Raw genomic sequence first — 9,859 nt, forward strand, 5'->3', positions numbered from 1 at the left:
GTACTATAACATATCCAAAATTCAGCCCCATTGGATAAATATGGAGTCTATTACCTAGCAAACACAGAGCCATGCTCAGGATGGATTTTATCAGCGCGCAAAATGAGTTAGCAATTTGTTTTGGCCTTAACTTCCTCCTCCGACTTTGGATTGGCCCAAATGATATATGGCTGGAAAGAAGACATTCTGAACTTCAAGTTTGAGTGCTTAAAGTCTTAATTTGCTTAAGGGAAGCCCAATTCGTAAGCCCTTGAAGTTGCTGGTCATGCTGACCTCAGGATGAGCTATTGTTTCTGGTTGGAAGCTTGGTCATGGTGAGCTAGGCATGAGCTATTGAGCTGGTTGGAAGCTTGGTCATGGTGACATGAAGATGAGCTAGGGTTGCTGGTGGGATTTATTGGTGAAGTGCATCAACCAATTCAAATTTTCTAATACAAGTGCATCAACCATTTCAGATTTTATAAAACAAGTGTTGTATGCATTAGCCATTTTGAATTCAGATTTTTCACTTCCCCTAGGCCTATAAATAGGGATGTTCTCTAAGCTTGTAAACACACCCCAAGGGGGGGAGCTCTCAAACACTTCTCTAGAGCTCCCTTCCCTTCTCTCCCTCAAATTCTCTTAATTTTGCTTTCTAGTTCTCAATTCTAGCTTTCCTTTTGCTTCTTAGTTGTAATTTATTTTTCTTTGTAATGTAAATTCTTTTCTTAAGTTTTCAAGTTGAATTAGTTTCCAAGTTTCAATTATGGTTTTTGTTCTTATTCATTATGCTTATAAGTTAATATGCTAGTTTGAATGATTGATCACCATTTAGGCTTGCATGTTAGCTATCTTGGTTTGAATTAAGAGTATACACCATGCTTTAATTCGAATTGAACTATGAATAGGAAGAGTATGTATGGACATTCGACAACAGGGATTAGATACATACTTGGTTGTTTAAATTGTTCTTCTATGCTTAATGGGTTCCTAATGCTTAATTTTAGGTTAGACAACAAATGATCAAATTAGGGAATTAGGAACACAAGGTTATGACCACACACCATGGCTTAATCATACTTTAGCTAAAATCAATCCATTAATCTAAATTGAACTTGGGAACTTATTTGCTTGAGTTACTTTCTTATTTTCTTCCTTCTTTCATGTTCTTTGTTTTTGTTTCTGTTTTGTGTAGGAAAACTGAATTGGATCATTCAATCACCAATCATCGTGGGATCGACCTCGCACTTACATATGCTATACTACCAAACGGCTCGTGCACTTGCGAGTATCACAAGTTGAGGATGCAGCTTAATCCATTTTGGTGTAGCTGAAATCTACACAACAATGCTGCATCCCATGGATGGAGTGATGCTAATGGAATGCTAAGCAAGGCAACTATAGAAACCAAAATATTCCCCACGATTAATGAAAAACTTAGGTGTCACAAAACCTATTCTCAATACCATAGTCGGTTTAAATACTTTAAAAAAGAATACCAAAAATATTCACAGCTTATTCGTCATAGCTTTGGGTTTGAGTGGGATCCAACCACAAAGAAATTCACTGCTCCTGAAGAAGTTTGGAAAGACTACTTTAAGGTTAGGTTATTAAAATTTCTTTAAATAATTCTGTTTGGTAACTTGAATACATAATTCTATTAAATAATTACTATTTTATTATTTTTGTTATAGTCTCACCCAAATGACACAAGTGTTCAAACAAAAACTTGTGAGGACTATGAGGATCTGCAAATTGTAATTGGGAATACAACTGCTATTGGAAGAAATTCATTAGGATTGGGTGATGATACTGGTGCAAGAACTTTTACTAATGAATGGAGTGTAGATCAGACAAATTTTCTGTTGAATTGGAGAACGAATCTTCTTCATCTTCATCGTTACCGGTTAATGAAAGGGATCCTAAACTAGGCTTCGAAACAGAAGAACAACAACGACAAAATGTTAATGAATAGAGAGTTGATATAGCTTTGAATATGTGAAGAGATGTTGGGCACAATGGCAACAATGAGAATCAAGGATAATGTATGAATGTTGAATATTTTCCTTAAACTTTGCTTTCAAATTTGTTATACATTTGTCACTATATTTCTTGTGAATTTCTTATGAATTTTGCTTTTTATTAAACATAATTTTTATTTATTTATGAATTTTGATTTTTGTTATAAGAATATAATTCATCATTACTATGTTTGACCAAACTATATGGTCAGAAATCACTAGGGAAGAGAGTTTATGTATTTGAAGTCTTCAGTGACCACAAGAAAAAAAAAACAAAAAAAAAAAGATCCGAAGTTTCTTCCAAAATCATATAGCTATTGCACCATATTTTTTTATTATATAGAGTGCCAAATGAAAGAGCAATCAGAAACAAATGTCCTAAAGAAATAGAGTACCACTTATTGCTCGACGGAAAGTAAACATCTCTTCTTGGCTTTTTGATTGTCTGGGTTGGCCTTTTGATTGTCTGGGTAAGGATGCCAAAGTTAGCATTTGTCTAAAGAAATATGTTAAAGAAATTATGGAAGTCTGGAATAAAAGCCATACAAATCTTATAATAAAATTATATAGAACTCTTCTAAAGTCTATGTGAAATCTAAAAGTTCAATAGAGTTCCATGAAATTTGGCACTTAAAAAAATTCTTTTAAAATGCTCTAGAACCCTAATTGAATACAGCCTTAGTTTTTTCGTTTTGGCGGCTTTAAGCTAGATTGGGTAAGAAACAATGGGTTGGGCCACCTTTTTTTGTCAGAAGGACTAGGCTACCTAGATATTAAAAAATATCTTAGAATTTAAGTCGGGCTCGTATCTGCTACTAAATACATATCTACCTAAAATGTTATGAATCGTAATATCTAATTCTTAACAATAAGCCTAATAGAATTAAGTTTTTAAACCACATTAGTGTATCACATTATTTTGTAAATAATGCAAAACCAACTAGTCATAATAATTTATGTGATAAATAGATTTCACTTAACATATATTGGTAGAAAGTTATTGTTCCTACCACTTGACAATTCAAAATTACATATGTGAACTAGATAAATATTGGTTGCCCAATTTGAATTCATGTCATTTCTTAACTAGACTGTTTTGTTAATTCTTGTATAGACCCTTGCATGTGATGTTGGATATTGTCGTTTGAGTTGAAATCTTCTAGTCCCACATTGAAAGATTAGGAAACGTTCCTAGTCGTTACAAGTGATGGCCCTTCTATAAGTTCAAAATGAATTAGGTGATGTGGTGTCCCATGTGGGCTTTATGTAGTTGCTTCATCACACATGCATTAAAAAGTGATTTGATATTTCAATTTATTTGTTTGTTAATTTTTTTTTTCATATATCCAGGTGTCGGTTTCACGTGTGCATAAAAAGTAATTCAATATTTCAATTTATTTGTTTATCAATTGGTTTTAATTTTTTTGTCAGACAATTTATTTTTTGGATTGCTCAAATCAAATTCAAATTCATTGTGTGTTGTCCATTCAATAAGCTTGTCTCACCTCCATAAGAAAGATCTGCCCTATGCGGCAGCCTCATAGGAGACTTTCTCCCTTCACTTGCCTTGTAACTGAAAAATAAAAAAAATGTAAGCAGTGAGCTAGTTTGGATAAAATATCAATCTAATGGAAAGTCGTGTCGTGTGCAATGGAATATACTAGAAGAAATATTTTTTTTCTGGACCTTTCCGAGAACAATGGAGAGAGTCCTAACATTTGAGGTTTGACAGCTTCGCCTTTTTCTTTTCAAAGAAAGTAAGATCACGTCCACTGATCCATCACCAATTTCAAAATCATCCTTTCCTTTATAGGTTGGATTTCTGCGGACATAATATGATAATAATAAAGCACCAGAGGTTTGATACTTTAAATTCTGGTTGGACAAGTTTTCGGTGAGCTTTCTGTCTTGTGGCTGTGGATGAACCCCATCTGCCATCTGGGTTGTTACAGATTTGCAGGTTTGGTAACCAGAATGAAAGAGGTTTCTAGATTAGCTTCCTAACCTTCCTTTGAGGTTTGGCTACTTTTTTTTCTTTTCTATTGCTTTTCTTTTTTTCGGAAGAAAGTAACAATACTTTCTTGCCTCTGCTCTCTATTTTTGGAATTGAAATATTTTCTTCCTGTCAAGGTACATTGAACGAAAATTCGTTTTACCACATCAGGCTTTCAAGCTCAAATAGGAAGCAATTTTTGTTGCGTGGTTTTCCAAATTTCTTTTTGTTTGTGAATACGATGAATGTTTAAAGGTTAAAGTTGCTTCAACTAAATAATCAAATTCTATATGAATTTGAAGGCCGGAAGAGATATATCAAATATAATTTATCAAAAAGATTGATGTCAAATATTATTTTAATATTTTTTTAGTCATGGACCTCACTATCATTTAGTCTATTTTAAAACTTTATGCATCATATGAGCCATATTTGCTTTTGAAAATGTAATAAAATAATATGATATTTGGCATTTAAGGTGGAATTAAATTTTTTCCAAAGTGTCAAATTGCCACATAAGTCATCAAATTCAAATTTAACATTTTACATTTGACATCTCCCTTGGAGATGCTTTAAGTAGCTCTTGGTTTGGTGATACTTTTCTTCTTAATGTTGGAAGAGATCTCAAGTTCGAATCTCCCCTCTCCGTTGATTTAAAAAATAAATTACAATGAATGCTACGAATGATGAGCATTCACAATGGGCTCTTTAAACCATCTCCTTAGACAAATTTTATAGAGGAATTAGAAAAATACAACTCCAACCATGCTCCCTATCCATATCTTAAAATAGAGAGACTTCTAAGAGCTCCTAAATCTGAGGAGAGAGAAATGACTCTTAGTAGTTCCCTATAATTGAATGCTGCTTTATTTTATGAGTATTTTAAATCTTTAATTAATGCTAACTATTATATATATAATTTTTTAATAGAGATGGACCAATTAAAAAAGATTTATAGCATTTATGACTTCCTAAACTAGAGAGTATGATTTGAGTTAAAATTTGATAGAGAGCTCCTAAAATAGCTTTTATACGTTTTTAACTAAATTTTAACTAAATAATAGAGAGCATGATTGTAGATTTTAGTGCTTAGAAAAATAATTTATACTCAAATATAGACTGACTAGCAATTATGTTCAACTTTTTTCTTAATAAATGAAGAAAGGGAATTCGAACTTGACACCTATTTTAATATTGAAAATAAACATATCACTATACCATAACTAGTTAGCCCTTCTTTGTAACTTAATGAGTATTAAGTATCGTAATCATCATCACCATTACTATCACCATAATTATGGTTATTATCATGATATACTTTTCCTCTTTTCCAACAAAAAGTTTTTAGGTTATATTGTTCACATTAGGTTTAGAATAAAATTTCACCTAATACATTTAGAGCATCCGCAATGATGCTCTCTATTTCTTAGCTAAAATTTAGCTAAAAATATAAGAAAGTTATTTTAGGAGCTCTCTAAAAAATTTCAACTCCAACCATACTCCATAATTTGGAGAGTCATAAATGCTATAACTCTTTTTTGATTGGTCTATCTCTATTAAAAAATAAAATAAAAAATAGTTAGCATTAAATAAAAGTTTGAAATACCCATTAAATAAGGCATCATTAAATTATAGGGAGCCACTAGGAGTCCTTTCTCTCTCCTCAGATTTAGGAGCTCCTAGAGGACTCCCTATTTTAGGAGGTGGATATGGAGCATGGTTGGAGTTGCATTTTTACAACGCCTCCCTAAAATTTGTCTAAGGAGGTGATTTAGGAAGCCCATTGTAGATGCTCTTACAACTCTTAAACTGCGTGATTGAATTAGATTAAAAAAGAGACTATCAATTCCAATATAAATTGGATTGGATTGAATCCTAGCCCCTAAAAAGATTGAATTGAATTGCAAAACCAATCCAATTTATATTGGATAAGATTTAATTAGATCCTAACCTCTAACTAAATTGTATTGGGTTGTATAATTCACAATCCATTCTATATTAGGTCAAATTAATTGATCTAACGAACACCGCTTTGTGTTTAATAGATGATGAATGTAAAAGATGTAAATTAGTCAGTCATGATTTGCTCTTTTAGAATTCAAAACTCAGCAAACATACCCTTACAAAATTATGGTGACAGAAGATGTCCAAACTGTTGACATGAGTCTCCTAATTAATCAAGGAGATTTATTTCTTTGATTAATTGAGGGATTTACTTTCTTATTTTATATAGTTGACAAATCATTATATAATTAGGAGATACTATCCTAATTGATTACTGTATCTATTTCCTTGTAAAGCACTCATGTAAACTCCTATATATACCTCCCTTATAGAGAAGAATAAAACTTAACCTAAAGTATTCATACTATATTCATATTTTAGCATGGTATCAGAGCAATGAATCCTAGGTTGTCTCTAAACCTTCATATCAAATTTCTCATATTCAAATCCAAAACCCTAAATCAAATTCCTCATATTTAAATTCATCAAAACCAAATCCCTCAACTCTAAAGTCCTCAAATCCTCTTATCAAAATCCCTAAACACATATCCTCAAATCTTATACACATACCTCTCAAATCAAATTCATATGTAATATTCCTCAAATCACATTCCTCCAATCAAATTCCTCACATTCTCATATCACATTTTACTTTCGCTGCGATGTTAGGACCCCCTACGATTCTCTCCATTCTTACAGACTCATAGAAGCATGCGATCAATCCTGCTGACTCGGCTACCCGGACTCGTGCTTCTATCGCCACTACCAAAGGTTTTGCTTTCTTATGTCCTCTCAAAAATCCGCATGAATTATTGACTCAGGTGCTACGGATCACATGACATTTGATCCTGGCCAACTTATTAGTTGCAAATCATCCACTCCGTCGGTGGTGTCTAATGCTAATGGTACCCCCTCCCTTGTGGTTGGGGAGAGCTCTCTATCTCTCTCTACTTCCCTACATTTGGATTATGTATTGCTTGTTTCATCCTTGGACCGTAACTTATTGTCTGTTGCACAACTTACTACTACTCTAGGTTGTACTATAACATTTTGGCCAAATCATTGTGTTTTTCAGGACATCCTCAAGGGAAAAATGATTGGTTGTGGTACTCGGCGGGGCAAACTCTACTACTTGGACTGGGCACCGGATAGTGAAATCAAGATTGGTCAAGTTTTCACAACCAGTAGAACTCGTTTTGAGGGGGGGAGAGAGACAAAGTTTGGTTATGGCATAAACGTCTTGGGTATGCCTCGTTCGGTTATCTTAAGAAGTTGTTTCATCATTATTTTCCAGTCTTGATGTTTCCAGCTTCCAGTGTGATACGTGTGAATTGGCTAAGAGTCATCGTGTCTCATTCCCATTAAGTTTAAATAAGAGTTTGGTTCTGTTTTCTCTTGTTCATTCTAATGTTTGGGGACCTGCTAAAATTGCCACTCGGATAGGAGCTCGATAGTTTGTCACGTTTATAAATGATTGCATACGCATGACTTGGGTTTCCCTTCTTAAAACTAAAGGGGAAGTCAGTTCTAGGTTTCAACAGTTTCATGCCAGAATTCAGGTTCTTTGTTCTAACAATGGTGGATAATTTCTTAACCATGATCTTAACCAGTTCTTACAAGATCATGGTATCATACATCAACGCTCATACCCCTATACTCCCCAACAGAATGGAGTGGCTGAAAGAAAGAACAGACATTTATTGGAAGTAGTTCATGCCTCTCTTTTTGGTGCCAATATGTCTCAATCTTTTTGGGGAGAAGCCGTTGTCTCTGCAGCATACCTCATCAATCAGATTCCCTATAGTATCCTAAATTTCCAAACACAACTTCAAACATTTCACTACCATATCCAAATACCTCCCACCCTAAACCTGGAACCCCGGATTTTCGGCTGTGTTGTATTTGTCCACTTACATGATCACCAACGAAGCATATTGGATCCTCGAGCCGAAAAGTGTGTTTTCATTGGCTATGCACCTCATCAGAAAGGATACCGGTGTTATCATCCATCTAGTCAGAAGGTCTATACCTCTATGGATGTTATGTTCTCAGAACACGACTTATATTTTTCAACAACATAGGAGGAGAATCGGGAATCCACCACTCCTCAAATTCTCAATTTTTTTTCCCTAGGACGTCACTCTGCTTCAAAATGATCGGTTGCTAGTGGAAAGCGACCGGTTACCCCCCTTAGTTCTTCGAACACGGAGAACCTGCCTCAAAATGACCGGTCACTAGAAGACAGCGATCGGTGGCCAAAGGAAAATGAGGTTTTGCCTGCTCCAAAGAATTCTTCAGCTCTAGTACCACACCAATCATCTGCTGAGGAAGTCAATCAGGTACCATCTTTCCTTGAAATTGATAACACTAATGAAATATCCCATGATGATTTGATTTCAGAAGGTACATAACCTACATATCAGCTTCCAGAAAGGAAGAACTGTGGCAAACCTCGAGTAAGACAAAGGGAAATACCCCATCAATAATTATATATCTCTCAGTAGATTATCAAAGGCACGTGTGCACTTTGTTAAACAATTGGCTAACATATATATCCTAAAAGTGTGACTGAAGCACTAGAAGACCTAAAATGGAAAGAAGCCATGAATGAAGAAATGCGAGCCCTCCAAAAGAATGTCACATGAGAATTCGTGCCCTCATGGAAAGAAGACAGTAGGATGCAGGTGGATTTATATTGTGAAACTCAAAACAGATATATCCATTGAAAGATATAAAGCTAGATTAGTGGCAAATGGGTACACACAGAGATATGGGATAGACTACCAGGAGACCTTTGCTCCAATAGCCAAGATTAACACTATCAGAGTCCTATTGTCCTTAGCAGCAAATCTCAATTGGCCATTACATCAATTTGATGTCAAAAATGCATTCTTATATGGAGACTTGGAAGAAGAAGTATATATATGGACCTACCACCAAGATGTAATTTAGCTCGTGACAAGAAGAATCACGTTTGCAAGCTCAGAAAGTCATTATGTGGATTAAAGTAATCTCCCAGAGCATGGTTTAGCAGATTTACTAAATCTATGAAGAATTTTGGATATACACAGAGTAATTCAGATGATCACACCCTGTTCGTGAAGCGTGATGAAAGAAGACTTACTGCATTGATTGTTTATGTAGTTGATATAGTCGTAATTATAAATGACACCGGAGAGCAACTGAAGCTACAAAAGTATTTGTCTCAGGAATTTGAGATGAAGGATTTAGGTGATCTGAAGTACTTTCTCGGAATTGAGGTAGCAAGGTCAAAAACTGGTATATTTTTGTCTCAAAGGAAGTATGTAATAGATATACTCACTGAAACTTGAATAAGCCAACTGACACACCCATTAAGATGAATCACAAGTTGTGTGAAGACATAGACAAAGATCCAACCAATAAGGAACAGTACCAACGCCTTGTTGGAAGGTTGATATACCTTGCACACACAAGAACAAATATTACATATGCTGTGAGTGTGGTTAGTCAGTTTATGCATTCACCCAGTATTTCTCATAGGAATGCAGTTGATCGGATCTTAAGATACTTAAAGTCAGTCGTTGGGAAAAGATTAATGTTCTCAAAAAATGGAGATCTTGAAGTTGTTGGACATACAGATGATGATTAGGTTGGTTCCATTACAGATAGACGCTCTTCTTCTGGTTACTTTACATTCATGGGAGGTAACCTAGTCACTTGGCTGAGTAAAAAATAAAATGTGGTTTCTCGGTCTAGTGCAGAAGTAGAGTATTGAGGAATGGCTCACGGAGTTTGTGAATTATTGTGGATCAGAAGACTCTTGATAGAATTAGGCTTCAAGCCAGAAAAGCCAATGGAGTTGCATTGTGACAACAAGTCA

The sequence above is a fragment of the Prunus avium genome, chromosome 1 (assembly GCF_965620075.1).
Source record: "Prunus avium chromosome 1, drPruAviu1.hap1.1, whole genome shotgun sequence".
Lineage (NCBI taxonomy): Eukaryota > Viridiplantae > Streptophyta > Magnoliopsida > Rosales > Rosaceae > Prunus > Prunus avium.